General features: G+C 34.2%; 1 long non-coding RNA gene across 1 annotated transcript; it reads left to right on the top strand.

Annotated features, from left to right (window-relative positions):
• The first annotated feature begins 4,772 nt into the window (after positions 1 to 4,772).
• On the top strand, positions 4,773 to 6,116 carry LOC111434975. Its single transcript, XR_002709012.1, has 2 exons — positions 4,773 to 4,915; positions 5,813 to 6,116. It is a non-coding gene; the product is annotated as an uncharacterized LOC111434975 (long non-coding RNA).
• The last annotated feature ends 248 nt before the right edge of the window (positions 6,117 to 6,364 follow it).

Genomic DNA, 6,364 nt, shown 5'->3' with positions numbered 1-6,364 from the left:
AAATCATTCAAAGCACTCATTCTACCCTGCTTATCTAAGCCATGATACATGCATGTGCTATGAGATAGCTCACTTAAAATTAGGAGTGTATACACCTCAACTTCAATTGAAATGGAACCTAACTTCCTTGCATCTTCCTCTCATATGCACTTAACTCTGGTTCAACTCACAACCCAACACGATTTTTTAGACCATCTTCTAGATTCTCAATTAACACCTATTAAGCTTTTGATTAACATTGTCGATTGCTTCTAAATTCAGTCATGTCTTAGCTTAATTTTCTTATACACTTAATCTTAATATGTTAGGTGATGCACCATCTTAGATCACCACATTTCTCTCTTTAACCATTTACTAGGCTTATTGAATGACATCCTTATTTGATGTTCTCACATGGTGTGGTGTAAAAGTCTAATCCCACGACTAGTAGATATTGTCTTCTTAGGAGGGACAGGTTTCCACACCCTTATAAGGAATGTTTCATTCCCCTCTCCAACCGATGTGAGATCTCACAATCCATCCCCTTGAGGACCCATCATCCTCACTGGCACACCGCTCGGTATGTAGCTCTGATATCATTTATAACAACTCAAGCCCACGGCTAGCCGATATGTTCTCTTTAGGCTTTCCCTTTTGGGCTTTTCTCAAGGTTTTAAAACGTGTCTGTTAGGGAAACGTTTCCACACGATTTTCACACCTTTACAAGGAATGTTTTGTTCCCCTCTCTAATCGATGGAGTCACATGTGTGTTAGGAATCGAAACTCTCCACAATGGTATGATATCCCCCACTTTGAACATAAGCTCTCATGGCTTTTTTTTGGACTTACCCAGAAAGCCTTATACGAATTGAGATGTATTTCTTACCTATAAATTTATGATCAGTCCTTGAATTAGCAAAGATAGGATTCTCTCCCAACCCTCCTCAACCATGGGAGTCTCAACCACTATCCTATATTAGAGTGGAGACACCCTACCTACGGCATGCTTGCCATCAGAACTCAACAAATGCATGAAATGAAAAAGAAAGAAAAAGGAGGATATCAAATTGCAAGCTAAACCAAGTTTTAATAGAGAAAAAGAAAAATCTAAATCAGGAAGGAGATAATGAAATTGCTTTAGAAGGAATACGACATCAAGAAAACTGATAATAATTTCTATTAAAATTGTTATAAGTTGCTCTAGTATTGACTTGGTTGGATGAATTGTATTATGCATAATGATGCGTGCCTCGAGACCCCTAAATGTGTTATGTGTATGCATGATATGTTGTTCAATGTTATGTTATGGCACATTATGCTATGATAAGTTATTCCATGTAATAAAACTATGTTATTTTGTGATTATGTTGTATTTTATAAAGTTGTTATGCAAATTTTAATTTAAGATACATAAACCTCTATAGATCATGTCATTAAAGCTATGCTACGTATTGAAGAATGTACAGGAATTATATAAGCATAAATCGCAGACTTGTTATAGGTAAATTGAGGTTTGTTTTGCATCATATATGCCATGATTATAAGCTATGGGGAGCTTATGTATATTTGTGTGTCATGTGCATCGAGATACTTTTCCAAAATAATGAGTACCGATGCATGCATTAAGACTGATGCTTTTTGACATCTATGTTTGTCATGATGTTATGCGGGCCCTTTTCCTCTGTGGTGTTCGACAAGAGTTCGGTAGCGAGTGCTAGTCCAACAAGTCAGGCCCAAAGGGTGTGCAAGCCCACCTGGTGGACCTATGCTCGCACGCATGGGCCATGCGTAGAGAAGTACTACACATCCAACCTTGTCGGGACTTAAAAGTTGTCTGAGGGCATGCTACGATAGTTAAAAGAATAAGTCCCGCCATGTTTTATGTGTTTGCGTTTTTCAACCTTAATAGTGGGGTTCCTTATTGGGTATTTCGTAAAATACTAAAGTCACGGGTTACTCTTACATTTAAAATATACCTTTATTTGTTTTTGAAAAAATTATATTGTTAAAATCATGTTTCTATAGCTATTCATCTTATTTACCCCTACTTCAAATGCATTGAAGCATACCAATAATTCATCTTGGTTAAAATGGTTTGGAAAGAGACCAATAAGGCCCACCCATCTGCACATAACCTCTCACCCACATGATTCTTTCACACTTCTTTAGTTATGTGTAGATGATGGTAGCTCCCACTTGTGTTGCTTTTTTGCCCATCCTTCTTTTAATGTCCTAATTTTTCCATTCATTAATGCTCCCTAAGTCATCCTTTATCTTACATCACCTTACCTAGGAGTAACCAAAGTTTAAAAATTTTAATCTCATATCGAGGTTCGAGGTTCGATTTTACCAACATATCGATAAAAATATTGATAAAATTTTTATGTTGATGGATAATTTTCAAAAAAAAAATTATAAAAATAAATAATCAAATGCTTATTATCAATATCATCTATGATAGTTTTTGTTTCATAGATCATTTCAGGATATAATGAAAATGTCGACTATCCCTTTTGCAGATGTCGAGCTCAGGATATATGAAAATAACGATAAAAGTATCGGTGTATTGATAGAAATTTTATACTCTATTAGTAATTGACGTTCTTCTTCTATTCAAGTTGAAGGTTTAACCGTAATTAAAGAAAATAAAATTCACCCCAACAATAAATTAAAAAAAAAAAGTGTATATTTTTAGATAAACAAATAGATTCATTAATGGTCAAAGCTTACACAATTTAGATTAGATATATATAATAAAAAATATTAAGGATGTTCACAAAACCTGATGACTCGTAAAACTTAGTCAACCCAACCCAACCCAATCGGAATGGCTTGAGTTAAGTTGGGTTCAAATAAATGAAAACTTTATGAATTTAGTTCGTTTATGAGTTAGGTTCAAATGAATTGAATTCTCCTTCACCAAATTTAATTTACAATTAATTTTAAAAATAATTTTTTCTTCCTATAGAATTATTATACATATATAAATTAATTTTTATGGTATAATTTCATAATAATTTTTCATTATTTATTCTCCGACCATTCTTAAAAATAATTTCTAATTATTTAGTAGAAAATTGTCAAAAATAATATATATATATATATATATATATTCAAATTGAGTGATAGATCAGTAAATCATAATTATATATTTAAACATAAATATATAAATATTTTACGAAATAAAGTTTTACTTTTACTGAGAACAAAATTTTAAATAAACAAGCGGAACCAATCAAACCAAAAGATTTATGGTTGGATTTGGTTAAGTTTATTTGAATTGAAAAAATTTATGAGTTGAAAAAATTGGATTGTATCTTTCATCGTAAAAAATATACTCCACACATAGATTTTCAATGTGGACGTAGTAGATCCATGAATATTGGCCACTTGAGTGGGAAATTTGTAGTGTTAGTGACGGTAGTCTTTGAAATGGGTGTTTTGGTTTGGGCCTACAAATCTTGTATGCCTCAAAGCTGTTCCCTTCTTTCCCACACACCTTAGGCCATTGCACATGAAGCCATTTAAATAAAAAACCAAACATATTTATTATTAGGGTTAGGTTTGTGTAAAGCTTAAACCATAAGCTCTTCCAAACATGTGTGTCGTTAAGAACAACAAACAATGTCATTTGGGTTTCATTAATTTTGTTAGTTAGAACGCCATTCAAATCTCGAGATTTAATCGAATGGTCACGCTTCTTTGGGAACAATTTTTCCTCTTTCATTTGAATTTTCAAATCAGGTTCTGGGTATGTGTCCTTTGGACCCTTTGTTTAGAAGTGGATTTGAACTACTGACACACAATCAGTGTGACTCCGGAGATATAGTAACTAGAGATTTTAAACCTGATGTACTATTGTAACAGGCTAGTAGATATTGTCTGTAGCAGATCGAACACACTGCTAGCAGATATTGTCCTCTTTAGGTTTTCCCTTTCGGGCTTCCCCTCAAAGTTTTCAAAATGCATTTGCTAGGAAATGATTTCCACATCCTTATAAATAATAGTTCGTTCTCCTCTCCAATCGATGTTGGATCTCACAATCCACCACCCCCCTTTAGGTCTCAACATCCTTACTGGCCTATCGTCCGGTATCTGGCTCTAATACCATTTGTCAGGCTCAAGCTCACCACTAGCAGCTATTGTCCTCTTTGAGCTTTTCCACGTTAGGCATTCCTTTCCAGGGCTTCCCCCCAAGGTTTTAAAACGCGTATACTAGGGAGAGATTTTCATACCCTTATAATGAATGTTTCGTTCCCATCTCCAATCCACATTGGATCTCACAATTACATCATTTGATTTGGCTTAATGAGTACTATAACTTCAAAGTTCGACATACCCACATAGACATCTATCCTTATCCAGATCTAGCAATTATTTGTTTGTTGATATTTCAAACCCATATGACGATTACTCTCGATAGCCATTTTGCTCTCGAATTTGTATAAATGGGTTTGTTCGATTTTGTTTTAGGGTCATTAGAAGCTAAATGTGGGGTTTTATCATCATTAATGCCCTATATTTGGTTGTTTATAAACACCCCACATTCTCAAAAGACCCAAATTTCAAATTCAATTACAAAAGGCTTGTGTCTCCAACCACAAGACCCCATCACATTCATCACAAGACACTCTCAAAACATTGACATGGACTCTCAACACCATAGCTTTTGTTCTCTTTGGAATAATACAAATTTGATGGTGCTCCACATGTGCCTTTGCACTCACTTCCCAATCAACTTCTTCTCTCTTCATTTCTCTATAAAGTAACTTCTCAACTTCAACACCTTCTTCACACAAAAACAAAGCTTCCCTTTTGCCATTACAAGAACAAAATCAAAGCCAAACCACAAAAGCTCCAATGGCTATGAACAAACGCGTCCTCGTCCTCGTTCTCGTCTTCGTTCTTCTTTGTTCTTTCTCAAACAAAGTTATTGGTAAATTTCTTCATCTATTATCTTTTTATCTCTTCATATTTATGATCGACTTTTAATGTTTATTTTCTTCTCTAGTTTTGTTTCGAGTTTCAAAATTAGGTTAAGCTACAATAAATAATATTAACTTTTTTATTATAGTAAATTGGGTTATGTTTACCGATTTTCTCTATCACGTTTTGAATTTTCTCCATCAAGAGAAGCTCCCATCCAAATTCGTTATGAATCTTTGGGTATTACTATCTAAAAGTAAAAAGTATAAAAAAAAAAGGTTTTTTCCCATTTAAGTTTAAATTATTGTTCTTTATTTTTATGTCCAAAGAAGATATATTACTAGCATTTTGGTAAATAATGATAAAGTGAGACAAAAATTTTATGGTATGATCTGTGTAAGAGCCCAAATCCACGAGGTTTGGTCCGATCTGTGTAACAGCCCAAACCCACCGCTAGCAGATATTGTCCTCTTTGGGCTATACGATGTTTCCAAACCCTAATGTTTTGTTATCCTCCCTAACCGATGTGGGATATCATAATCCACTCCTCTTCGGGGCTCAGTGTTTTTTCTAGCACACCGCCTCGTGTCCACTGGGCTCAACCTCCTTGTTAACACTTGTCCGGTGTCTAACTTTGATACCATTTGCAATAGCCCAAACTCACCGCTAGCCGATATTGTCATATTTGGGCTTTCCCTTTCAAGCTTTCCCTCAATGTTTTTAAAACGCGTCTACTAAGGAGAGATTTTCACTTTCATAAAGAATGTTTCATTCTTTTCTCCAATCAATGTGAGATCTCACAATCTTTGATAAAAACTAAACGAAATTCTTGATTATTCCGAACGACTTTTTAATGTAATACCTCGACTTGGATGGCTAATTGGATGTGGGTATTGATTTGTTGTAGCATCAAGAAGCTTGGGAGTGCCTCAAATTAAGAAAGATGATCATAAGCTTAAAGGAAATGATGATCTTGCAGTTCATGAGGAAGAACATTTTTCAAGCACAGATGATTTGGGCGCAATGGATTATACTCCAGCGTCCAAGAAGCCTCCAATCCACAATTGAGAGTTTATTTCATTAGTAATTTGTATGATATTTTTACATCTGCCTTTCTCCTTTTTATATTTTTTGGTTAAAGTGAAGCTTCTAGTAATGAATTATATAGAAATGGAAGATATGAGCAAACCATGAAACAATGGGGTTTCTTACATGTGCAATTGTTCAATCTTGTCTTTATTTTTTATTTTTTATTTTTTATTTTTAATTTATCTCGACATGGAATGAACTCTAAAAACCTATTTCTCGGTTATTCTTTACTCGTATCGTACCGTATTCAAAATATTATGTTAAATTATAAGTTTAGTCCCTAAACTTCGAGGTTTGTGTATATTTGGTTACTAATTTGTTAATAACGTGTCTAATATATCTCTGAACTTCTTTAAGCTTCTAACGTGAA

This window comes from Cucurbita moschata, unplaced genomic scaffold, assembly GCF_002738365.1.
Source record: "Cucurbita moschata cultivar Rifu unplaced genomic scaffold, Cmos_1.0 Cmo_Scf00047, whole genome shotgun sequence".
Classification (NCBI taxonomy): Eukaryota; Viridiplantae; Streptophyta; class Magnoliopsida; order Cucurbitales; family Cucurbitaceae; genus Cucurbita; species Cucurbita moschata.
The sequence above is the reverse complement of the archived record's forward strand: the minus strand, read 5'-3'. Positions and strand labels throughout refer to the sequence as shown.